We start from the raw sequence: 12830 nt of genomic DNA, 5'->3' as shown, positions 1-12830 counted from the left end.
TTTAGCAAAAATCCATAAATTTGACAGTAAGTCTGTTAATTGGTTATGAGAAAATGGACACTTCTTTTAACAGTACCAGTTTGACCATAAATGTGTAATATGAAGGGTTCCCCTTTCTCCACATCCTTGTCGACACCTGATGGTGGGAACACAAACTGGTGCAGCCACTCTGGAAAACAGTAAGAGGTTCCTCAAAAAGTTAAAAATAGAACTATGCTATTGACCCAGGAATTGCACTACTAGGTATTTACCCAAAGGATACAAAAATACTGATCTGAAGGGATCCATGCACCCTGATATTTATAGAAGCATTACCAACATTAGCCCGATTATGAAAAGAGCCCAAATGTTCATCCACTGATAAATGGATAAAGAAGATGTGGGGGATATCTATCTATATCTATATCTATACCTATATCTATAGATGGATATATAGTACACAATGAAATATTACTCAGCCATAAAGAAGAATGAAATCTTGCCATTTGCAATGTGGATGGAACTAGAGGGTATTATGCTATGCAAAATAAATTGTCAGAGAAAGACAGATAACCATTACCATATGATTTCTCTCATGTGTGGAATCTAAGAAACAAAACAAATGAATAGAGTGGGGAAAGAGAGACAAACCAAGACATAGACTCTTAACTAAGAAGAACAAACTGGAGGGGAGATGAACAGGATAGATTAAATAGGTGATGGACATTAAGGAGGCCACTAGTGATGAGCACTGAGTACTGTATGTAAGTGATGAATCACTAATTTTGACACCTAAATCTAATATTACACTGTATGTTAACTAACTGGAATTTAAGTAAAAACTTGCAGGAAAAATATGTAATGTAGACCACAGTGTCATATGTGTTTTTCCTTTGATCCAATCATGTCACTTCTAGGAATCTTTTCCAAAATAAGATATAGAATATTTACATCACTCCCAGAATGTTTTCTATGCTCAATTAACAACCTTCCTACGATAAGCAACTTCTCCTTTTTTCATCATAAATTAGATTTGTCTATTCTTAATATCATGTAAAATATAATCATATGCTATGTGAGTTGGATTCTTTGACCAACAAAGAGGTTCATTTATATTCACTTATATCCTACATAAAGAGGTTCATTTGAGGTTCATTTATATTGTTTGGTGTAATGGTTGTTTACTCCTTTTTACCATAGTGTAGCATTTAATGGTGTAAATATGCCATAATTTCTTTATCCATTTTCCTGTTTGTAGACATTGGGCTGTTTCTGTTTTGAGTCTTTGATGAGTGATGCGATTGAAAATTTATTGAAAAGTCTTTTCTCATTGAACTTCTTTGGCAGCCTTGTCAAAAGTCAATTAGTGATATAAGTGTGGATCTGTCTGATCAGTTTCATCAGTCAATTTATCTCTCTCTGCTATTTCTACGCCAGTGGTTCTCAACCAGAGTGACTTTTCTCCACCCCTGGAGGGACTGAGGGAGGGAGCCACTTGGTGATGTGAGGATAAATTTAGTCTGTGACAATTCAGAGAGGGGGTGGCTACTGACATCTAGTAGATAGAGGCTAGTGATCCTGTTTAACATCCTATAGCATATACGAACGACAATGCCTTCGACAAAGAATTATCTGGCCCAAAATGTCAGTAGTGCCAAAGTTGAGAAACACCAGTCCACAGCAATAAAACACTGCCTTGATTATGGTAGCTTTACATTAAGTCTTAAAATCAAGTGGTGCCTGGGTGGCACACTCAGCTATGTGTCCAACTCTTGGTTTCAGCCTTGTGATCTCAGGGTCATGAGATCAAGCCCTGTGTCGGGCTCTGAGTTCAGTGCAGAGTTAAGACTCTCTTTCCCTCTGCCCCTCCCTGACAGCTCTCTCTCTCTCTCAAATAAATATATTAAGCTTTTAAAACAATAAAATAAAATCACAATAAAATCAAGTAGTCCTCCAACTTTGTTCTTTTTCAAGATTGTTTTGGTCTCTCAAATTTTAGGGCTTTGAATGGGAATTGCATTGAATCTTTATATAGACAGGGGAAAACAGGCTTCTTAGCAATACTGAATCATCCAATCCATGAACATGCTTCTGGATGCTACACTGGTTGATAGTTTTCTTTTCTTGTAATGTCCTTGCTTAGTTTTTGTATGAAAATTATGCTGGCCCTATGAAATGTTTTGGGAAGTGTTCCCTTCCTTCTATTTTCTGAAAGATTTTATGTAAACTTGGTATTATTTCCATCTTCAATGTTGGTAAATTTGGTGGTGAAGCCATCTGGACTGGCAGGCTCATGTGTGTGTGTGTGTGCGTGCATGCTTGTGCACGTAAGATTTTAATTATGAATGAAATTTCCGTATAGACGAAGGGCTAGTCAGATTTTCTAGTTTTTTTTCCTCTTGTGTCCTCTAAGCATTGCTTTAATGACACTCTACATATATTGATATATTTTTATCATTCAGTACAAAATAGTTGTCTTTGATTTCTATTTCTAGACTAATGGACAATTTTGAGATTTGTGTCTTAATTGTCAAGTATTTGAGGGTTTTCCAAATATTTTGGGTTCTTTATTTCTAATTTCATTACACTGTGGCTAGAAAATATATTCTGTATTATTTCAATCCTTAGAAATTAAGTTTGTGTGTGTGTGTGTGTGTGTGTGTGTGTGTGTGTGTGTTTATGGTTCAATATATAGTCTATACTGGTAATATCCCATATGAACTTGAAAAGAATGTATTGTTGACTGGAATGTTTTAAAATCTCCATTAATTTAATTTGGTTCATAGTGTTATTCAAATCCTCTGAATTGTTATTGATTGTTTTTCTACTTGTACTATCAATTACTGAGAGAGGGTTAAATCTCTAACTATATTGTTAAAATCTCTAACTATACTTATGGATTTCTCTATTTTTCCTCTACTTTCATCAGTTATTGTTTCATTAAACCCTGTTACTAGATATCTACACACTTATGACTTATGTGTATTCTTAATTAATTGACCTTTTATCTCATGAAATGTCCCTCTTTATCTCTGATGATGCTTCTTGTCCTCAAGTCTACTTTGTCTGATATTAATATTCTAATCTGAACTTTCTTAAGCTTACTCTTTGTCTGATATATTTTCCCTAATTTTTGCTTTTGTTTTATTTTTTCCTTTATATTTAAAGTCTGTGTCTTATAAACCATACACAGTTTGAACTTTCTTTTTTATACAGTTGGACAATCTCTGCCTTGTAGGTGTTCATTTCATTCACATTTATTCTAATTAAAATATTGTCCATTTTGATTCTATAATCTTAATATTTACTAAGTAGCCCCTCTGTTCTTTGTTCTGCTTTCTCTCAATTCCTGCCTTCTTTTGAATTAATTATTTCTTGGGATTCCATTTTCTCACTTCTCTCAATTTATTAGGCACACCAATTTGTTTTTTTAAGGTGTTGCTCTATGGTTTATAATATGCAACTTTAATGTATTACAATCTACTTTTAAATTATATTATGTCATTTTACATATAATGTAAGAACCTTACAACACTATTCTTCCTGTTACCTGTCCTTCAACCTTTGTTAGTGTGTAATCAGACACTTTACTTCTATATATATAATCTCAATAATAAATTGTTATTCTTTACATTTTCAGTATCCAATTGTCACTTTAAAAATTAAGAAACAACAGGACGCCTGGGTGGCTCAGTTGGTTAAACAGCTTCCTTCGGCTCAGGTCATGATCCCAGAGTCCTGGGATCGAGTCCCACATCGGGCTCAGCAGGGAGCCTGCTTCTGCCTCTGCCTCTGCCTGCCATTCTGTCTGCCTGTGCTCGCTCGCTCTCTCTCTGACAAAATAAATAAAATCTTAAAAAATAAATAAATAAATAAATAAAATTAAATAAATTAAGAAATGAGAAAAATATAGGTGCCTGGGTGGCTCAGTCAGTTAAGCATCAGACTCTTGATTTCAGGTCAGTTCATGATCTCAGGGTTATAAGATCAAGCCTTACCTTGAGCTCCACGCTGGGTTTGGAGGCATGGAGTCAGCTTGAGATTTTCTCTGTCCTCTCCTTTTGCTCCTCCCCCTGCACTCAGGCTTTCTCTCTCTTTCTCTCTCTCAAAAAGAAAGAAAGAAAGAAAAAAGGAAAGAAAGAAAGAAACAAAGAAAGAAGCAAAGAAAGAAAGAAAGGGAAAAAATAGTGGTATTTTATGTTTATTTACATGTTTACTGTTTCCCTGTGTCATTTTTTTTTTTTGCCTTTTTGCATGTGTCACATTTTTTTTATTATATGCCAGATATCATGGGTAAAAGAACGGTAGAGACTGAAGCAAATAATATTTATCCCAGGGAAATGGGCACCTGGGTAGCTCAGTTAGTTAAGCATCTACCTTTGGCTCAGGTCATATCCCCAGGTTTTGGGCTGGAGACCCACATTGGGCTTCCTGCTGGGAGGGGAAACTGCTTCTCCCTGTCCATTTGCAGCTCCCCCTGCTTGTGCTCTCTTGCCCTTTTTCAAATAAATAAAAAAATAAAATCCTTAAAAAAATACATATTTGCCCCAAGGAAAAGGCAAACATATTCTTCTGTCATGCCATAACATGGGGGTCTAAATAAATCTAATTTGAGGTTAAGCTGGTTTGGGGCTATGTCATAGCTTTCATTCACCACTGACTCCAGATATTTTCAGGGCAGTATAAGGACCTTCTCTTCACCAGGACTTGGGCTCAATGCATTAATGACTTCAAGATTTCTTTAAGATTCACTGTCCAGCTGCTCCCCTTCAGCACCACAGGAGAGCTCTCTCTGCTCAACAGCTCAGCTCTCAGCTTGAGTCACTGAGGGCTTCTCTTTGCCTTTCAGTCCTTCTGGTTTTGTGCATTTCTGTAAGATCTCTCTCCATCCTGCTGCCCCAATTCTCGTCTTTCACAGGCTCTAAAGTATACTTGGTGAAGGCCTGAAGTGCGCTGTAGAGATTTCTCATGGTTTTCCTGCTCTGCTCCTTGCTTTCTGTAGGCTCCTGCCTTGTATTAAGGGATGGTCCGGGTAAGTCAAGGAAAATTTCCTTCACTCTCCTGCCTCGCACACAGTTTTCAGTGGAGTGGACCACTGCATTTAACTTAGAGAAGGTGCCAAGAGTCTTAAGTAGAATATTTTGTTTTCCTCCAGCCCTCAGACCTTGTCCTAACCCTCAGCACACTACTTATCCTCTTGCACTCAAGGCAAACCCTTAGGAAAGTGAAGTGCTCTCTGGCCAGGGCTTTTCAGGATTCTAATTCACCAGTATCACCACCCCCAGCCCATACCCAGTCATTATGAATTCTTTTCACCTACAATGAATTATTCTTTCTCCTCTCCCTTCCCCAGTGATAAAGGTAGCCATTCCTCTATTTTCTCCTACAAAAGATTTATCACTTTCTCTAATTTTCAGCTCATTTAGCTTCCTTTGCCTCCTTGACTCTCTGGAGTCAAGGTTAAAAAAATAACAATTATGATTTTTGTGGCTTATCTTGTTTGTTCTCATTGTTAAGACCTTGCAACATTCTAAAGCCTAACTGGCAGCAGAAGTCTCTCCTCAACTTCAATTTTAATGAATGCACTTTGAATAGTCATGGAGCTCTACTCTCTTATAGATGTTCTCACACATGATTTTCCAAGTTCTGCTGAACCTCTGGATACAGCTTCTGTCTAAGTTGATCCAGGAGATTCTTATCTTAAAACCAATTAAACTTGGTTTTACTATGAATGGGAATGTGAGAATAAAAGATGAAGCAAAGGAAAGGGAAGAGGAGGAATAATTGTTAGGTGACTGCTGTAAGCCAAGCATATCAGATATGTCTGTGGTATTCTCTCTCTTAATACTGATCACACGTATTACTGCCTTCATTTTAAAACTGGGAGACTTGAGTCTCAGAAACCAAATTGCTTGTGTTCTTGAGTGTAACTAGACAGGATAGAATCTGAACCTAGTTTTCTCTGATTGCACATCTTGTGCTTTCTTTCCTAGAATGTTATATGCTCAAGACAAGAATGTACGTGGGGAAGACTGAAGAAATCATGTACTCTCAGTAGTGGTTGACCAGGTTGGAAAGGTAATACAGAATCAGATCAAATGAACTGTGATCCTAGTTGTAGATGTTTGAAATTGACCTCAAAGGCAATTGGTATCATTGTAACTTCTTGTATTGTGGTGGGAATGTGAGAAAAGCTTTTCTGGAAACACTAGATGAGTCAGGAGCTGGTTGACTTAGTCTTCACACTGTGTGTGTCATCAATCCAAACCCAAATGAACGTACGATGTGGTAATAACCTCATGCTTGCTTGCAAATGCTGCTTAGAAGCAGATCTTCTAACCTTCCCTTCCCACCAGAGTGCACCCCAGGACCACTCTTCTGCAGGCATTCTAGGTTGCCCCTGCCAAGCCAGGGTAGACAGGAGGAGGGGCCAGAGCTCTGCCTAGAGGGCTTTGCCAGAAATCACATAGCTGACCTCCTCACTGGCAACAGTCTGGAGAGTTTCCCACTGGGCTTTATGAGGGTAGTAATATGAGGCATGTAATTTCCTTGAAACCAAGTGCAGAAGTTATAGCTGCTATTTGAAATACATGCTGAGTTTAAAATTTGCTTTCACGTATTCCTAAATTGTGTGTCATTTTTCATGCAGTTGAAACTAAAGAGGCAAAGTCCCAAAACTTAAAAAAAAAAAAGTTCCACATCGTAAAAACCTTAGTCAACACTTTTCCTTATGCTCATAGAGTTAATGAACTTACTTATTAATGTTTTTGTAGCACAATTCAAACATGATCACCCTTCATTTAACTACTTCTCCCTGAGCAACAGAAGCTTTAAACTACATTGCACATACCTTAAAATTCTATGTGCCCTTTGGGAAAATATATGTGCTGGCTCCCTCTGTGTTTAGAAGCCCCCATAAACAGTGTGGCACGTCTGCCACTATTACCATCTGGTAGCTGACACCAATTCCCTTGCTGGTTTCCTCCAACAAGGCAGCCTTATATGAACACTTGCAGAAACATTTGCCGGGCTTTGGTGACACAGTGGGAATTAGGCTCAGTTCCTTTATTTTCCTGCCTCTCTGGTGGAGGTTTCTCAGGATTCAGGCAGGTCTCAACTTTGGAGAACTCGTAACAGCTTAGCTGGAAGGAGGCAAGCATGGAAATGGTGATGAATCCATTCTCTGCAGGCCTATTCATTCTCACATGCTGTGAGAGATAACCAGTGACCAGAGAGCACTCGGGCGCCCTTGATGACTTAGAGCTGCATTAGTCAGCATATTTTCAGCATGTTTTTCATCTTTAGTACACTTATTAATCGAGCATCAGAGAAGCCATGATAGAATTAATATTCAAGCAAAGCTTTGGATTAAGAACCGAATAAAAGCCACATGGCTCCCTTGTTGTTCTGCTGAGTGGTGATCACCATTTTATACAGTAGCCAGATGTCCAGCTTTGAGAGCATATTACTCAAAAAGAATAAAATCAGCTTGATTTTCAGAAAGAAACAAGCGACAGGTCAGATTGGTCTGTTTCATTGATGCAGGGGACTAGAAGAGCATGAAGCTTGGAGAGACCACCAATGCAGCTAGGAAGTTTCACATTCATTAAAGAGCAAAGTAGAGGGAAGAACACTGACTCAGGAAAGACCTGGGTTCAAATCACTCTTTTGATGATTCTTGAAACTGTATATAACACTGTCCTTACAGAAAGACCGCAACTTTTTGTTCTTTCTCAGAAGGACAGGTAAATAATTGCTACATTCTTCCAACTTTCAAAACTTGGAAGTCCTTGGCTGTCACCCCTGCCATATTCCAAGTAAGGAATTTTGAGACTGTGGTGACATTGTACCTGCCACTGTATTTTATTTGCCACGGTACCTGCAGTACCTAACACACTTCCTGAACATAATTCCTCAATGTTCAGATGGATGGATGGATGGATGGATGGATAGTTGGTTGGATGGATGGATAGCTGAATAGGTTATTATTCCTTTATTTAGATTATCTTGTTCTGCCTTTCATTCGAAATCAGTCTTCCCTTTTTTCAAAGACCTCAAACTATCTTCAAAGAAACAGATCCTTGCTTCTTTCCTGCTGATCCCACAGCATTTGGCTCATATCTGCTAGAATGCACAGTGTGTCCATCATTTTTTCTATGCCAATTTCCCTTCATTTCTACCAGATTACAAACTCCTAAATGGTAGGGACCAAATCTTATTCATGTTTAACTCCCTAACCAGGGGTTAACTTAATACCAGGCATTGTACCAAGTTATAATTTCAAAACTATATGGCATAGGAAAAATCTTGACAGCAACCATAAAGAAATGACAAATCACACATGGGGGAAGACCAATTTAAATGATAGTGAATTTCTCATCTGAAACCACAGATGCCAGAAGAAGTAGCATAATATTCTTCAAGTACTGAATTGAAAAAACAAATATATCCATTTCAAACTCTATACCTGGTGATATTAACCTTCAGGAATTAGAGGGAAATAAACACGCTCTCAGACAATGGAAAACTAAAAGACTGTGTTGCTAGCAAATATATTCTTTAAAATTTAACCTAAGGAAGTTCTTCTAACAAGAAAGAAATGATAAAAGAAAGAATCTCAGAGCATCAGGAAAGAAGAAAGAACAATGGAAAGAGTAGAAATATGGGCACTTATAGGAACCTAAACTTTTCCTTATGAGTTTTATGAATAATATTTGATGATTAAAACAAAAATTAGAACACCATTTGGTATTCAAGAGAATCCCATGTTTAAAAATGGGAAAGGGAAGGGACCTAAGTGAAACTCAGGTTTCCACACTTCGCTTGAAATGTTCGTGTTGATACTAGTAGACTATTATATTCTGAATGTTTCTGGGTGTTTTTATGAGTTTATGTCTGAGATTAACATTTAAGACAGTGGACTTTGACTCCATAATGTGAATGAGCCATCTCCAATCAGTTCATAGCTCAAACAGAACAAAAATAACTTCCCCTAAGTGCTGGCAGGTGGCCTTTAGACTTGAATATATGGAGTCTCTAGTCTGAGAGCCCACCCTGAATATTTTAAACATGCTAGCCTCCATAACTACATGAGCCAATTCCTTAAAAAAAAACAAACAAACAAACAAACAAACAAAAAACCCTTCTATATGTATGTTGGTTCTTTTTCTCTGGAGAATTCTAATACAGAAATATGCTCAGTTTCTAAACAAATGAAGGTGGAATCCTAAAACATGCTCAACTGAACTGAAGGAAAGGCAAGAAAACAGAAACAGAGGAACAAGAATCAGAAGAAATAAAAAGAAAACAAATAATAAAATATCAGAGTTAAATGCTAATCTATAAGTAATTATCTTAAATGTAAATGGTCTAAATATATCAAATAACAGAGATCTGAAGAATCTTTACCCACTATATGTTGCTTCCAATTTACTTCCAATTCAGCAATATAAATGAGTTGAATGTAGACAGATGGAAGAAGATATGCACCACAAGCAATTATTAAAAAGCAGGAGTGTCTATATTAATACAAAATAAACCTCACAACAACAACAAAAACCTACTAGGAACAAAAAGGAGCATTACAAATAATAACAAGATTAATATATCAGGAAGATATAGCGATCCTCATTGCCTCAGCAACAAATGACAGTCTCAGATACATAAGGCACAAACTAATACAATGGAAAGGAGAAATAGACAAATCCATAATAAAAGTTGGAGACTTCAACCCTCCCATCTCTGCAACTAGAAAAAAAGTTACCAAAGAACTTGAAGATCCAAACAACACAATCAACCAAAAATATCTAATTGAAAAACAGAGAACACTCCATTCACATTTTTTTTCAAGAAATCATAGAACCCTCACCAAGCTAGACTATTTTTGGGGCCGTAACACAAACCTCCAAATTTAAAGAATAGAGATTGTGCAAAGTGGCTCTCCGACTACAATAAAATCAAACTGGAAATCAACAACAAAAAGACAATAGGAAAACCTGCAAACATGTGGAAATGAAATAACATACTTTTAAACAACCTATGGGTCAAAAGGGTAGTATCAAAAAACTTTAAGTACATACAAAAAAATAAAAATAAAGCTACAGCAAATCAAAATACGTGGAATGCAGCTAAATCAGTGTTAAGAGGGAAATTTATATCATTAGTGCTTACATTCAAAATGATGAAAGTTCTCAAATCAGTAACCTAAGTTCCTAACTCAGAAACTGGTAAAAGAAGGACAAGATAAATCCAAAACAAGCAGAAAAAGAGAGGTAATACACAGAAGAGGAGAAACCAATGAAATTGAAAATAGGAGAATAATAGAGAAAATCAATAAAACAAAAACCAGTTCTTTGGTGGGTGAAAATCAATAAACTTGATAGGCCTTTAGCTAGACTGACAAAAATAGAAGGCAAAATCACCAGTATCAAGAATGAAATAGGGAATATCTCTACATATTCTACAGCCGTTGAAAAGATAATAAAGGAAGGGCTTAGGCTCATACATTCAATAACTTTGAAGAAATGGACCAATCCTTGAAAACTACCAACTGTCAAAATTTAACCAATATGAAATAGCCCTGGAATCAGTAATGAAATTGAATTTGTAATTTGAAGTGTCCCCAAATAAATTTTTGGGCCCAGGTGGTTTTAATGGAAAATCTACTAAACATTTGAATAGAATGACATGAGCTTATCATAGTTCTTCCAGGAAATAAAACAAAACAGGAATACTTCCCAAATCATTATACAAGGTCAGCACTAATTAGAAAGCAAAACCAACAAATGACAGCACAAAAGACAATAGAGAAAGGAATCTGTATTATTTTCATGTGTATCTACAATAATCTCTAATAAATTAATAACGTGACCTCTTACTTCAACAAGCACTTACTAAATATTTGTTAGTTTATTTATGAAATATAAAGCATATTTTATAATTTAATTTTTAATCCAATGAGAATAAATGATATCAGAGTTTGTTATTGATCAATTCAAATAATCTTCTGTCACAAAGAGCTAAAAGGTGTTCAGAGCTGCCCAAAGCAAGAACACAGACACTTATTTACCAGAAGATATTGATCCTAAACAGTTACTTCTCCTCTCTAAGTGCTAAAAGAGACAACCAAAGAGATCCAGCAAGATGTCTGGGATAAAACCAGCGCCTGCAAAATTTTCATTGAGCAGCTTGCTTTCATGCTCTCTCTCTCTTTTTCTCTCTCCCCCTTGATTGAGAAACTGGAGCCCCATCACCCCTCAACACAGAAACCCCCTTAGATTGATTTCAGAAGACAAATATTTCAGATGCACACTTGATAGATATTGACTAAAATAAATTATCTGGAAATGTACATCACTGTGATCATTCTCATTCATAAAGATTGAGTATTTGTGATTAAAATGAAAATATATTCATTTAAAGCTAGTTACCATTAGGCAACCATCAGGAATGAAGCCAGAAGCCAATTGAGCCACACATCAGAGGGCTCTTGGACCTACAAATCATGTCATGGACACAATGGCTCTTTGCACTTACACTGGGAGCGCTGTAGGCCAAGGGGTCTATGACTTCAACACTGCACATATGTGGCTGTTACTTAGAGCTCTCTGAGGTATAGATTTACATTACCATCTGCCATCTCAGTTGCTGTTTACATCTGCTTTAAAAGGGGGGTGGTGGGCATAATCGATTAAAGTATGAGTAGAAAGCCCTGGGGAAAAAACACACACACACACACAAAAAACACCACCACCACAACAACCTGAACTTGGAATAAGTACACATATCTGTCCAAAGGGAAATAAGGAACTCATACTCTCTTCTCTCTTTGAAAGATTCCCTTTGCATTGGGGAAATTAAGTGATGAAAGAGTGTTTGAAAATTCCTAACACAGTTCAGCTTCTCTGAAGAGCTTCGGAAATATTCTCAACTATCTGTGTTTTAAAATTTATCAATACATGTATTGGTAAATGAGATTTGATATAAATTTAAAACTTGAACTCTATGAAACATGCTGTTAGAAGTTTGAAAAGACAACTCCCTAACCTGGGAGAAAACATTTGTAAAACTGTATTTCTTAGAAAGGACAGGTATCTAGAATACATAAGGAAATTTTAAAGCTCAATAATAAAAAGACAAACAATCCAGTGAAAAAACGGGCAAAAGACACGAAAAGACGTTTCTCTAAAGAAACTTTCAGATGGCAAATAAGTCCAGGAAAAGAGGTTTGACATCATTAGTCCACAGGAGAATGCAAACTAAAACCACAGTGAGACACCACTACACCTATACCTAGGAGAATGACTTTAAACAAGTCTAACAACATGGAATACTGGCAAATATGCAGAGAAATTGCATCGCTCCTAAATGGCTGGTAGAAATAGAAAATGGTGGAGCTACTTTGGAAAACAAGTTGGCAGTTTCTTATAAAATTAAACGTGCAACTGCCATGCAAGCCTGCAATTGCCCTCCTGGGCATTTATCTCAGAGAAATGAATACTTTTGTTCATACAAAAGCCTATACATGAATTTTTATAACAGCTTTATTTGTAATAGCCAAACACTAGGAACAACTCAGATGCCCTACAACAGGTAAATGGTTATGTGACAGCACATACCATGGAAAATCAGGCAGTAATTAAAAAGGAATAAAGTATTAATGCTTGAAACAATTTGGATGAATCACCAGGAATAATGCTGAGTGGGGAGAAAAAGCCAAATCCAAAAAATTTCATACTCTATGATTCCATGCATATAACATTTTGGAAACAACAACAGTATAGAAATGGAGACTAGATCAGTAGTTGGGGGAGTTAAGGGGTCAGTGGAAGCAGGGAGAATGAGGAAGGGAA

General features: G+C 36.7%; 1 long non-coding RNA gene across 2 annotated transcripts in view; it reads right to left on the bottom strand.

Moving 5' to 3' along the window:
- LOC132015816 (uncharacterized) overlaps positions 1 to 12830 on the bottom strand; it is a 91840-nt gene that overhangs the window by 34678 nt on the left and 44332 nt on the right. Inside the window, exon 2 of one of the 2 annotated variants that reach the window (XR_009403775.1) lies at positions 3978 to 4083. The exons of the other annotated variant lie outside the window; for it this stretch is intronic. This is a non-coding gene — a long non-coding RNA (uncharacterized LOC132015816). The remainder of the gene's footprint in view (positions 1 to 3977; positions 4084 to 12830) is intronic. 2 annotated transcript variants of the gene reach the window in all.

Source organism: Mustela nigripes, chromosome 4, assembly GCF_022355385.1.
Source record: "Mustela nigripes isolate SB6536 chromosome 4, MUSNIG.SB6536, whole genome shotgun sequence".
NCBI classification, from domain to species: Eukaryota; Metazoa; Chordata; class Mammalia; order Carnivora; family Mustelidae; genus Mustela; species Mustela nigripes.
The sequence above is the reverse complement of the archived record's forward strand: the minus strand, read 5'-3'. Positions and strand labels throughout refer to the sequence as shown.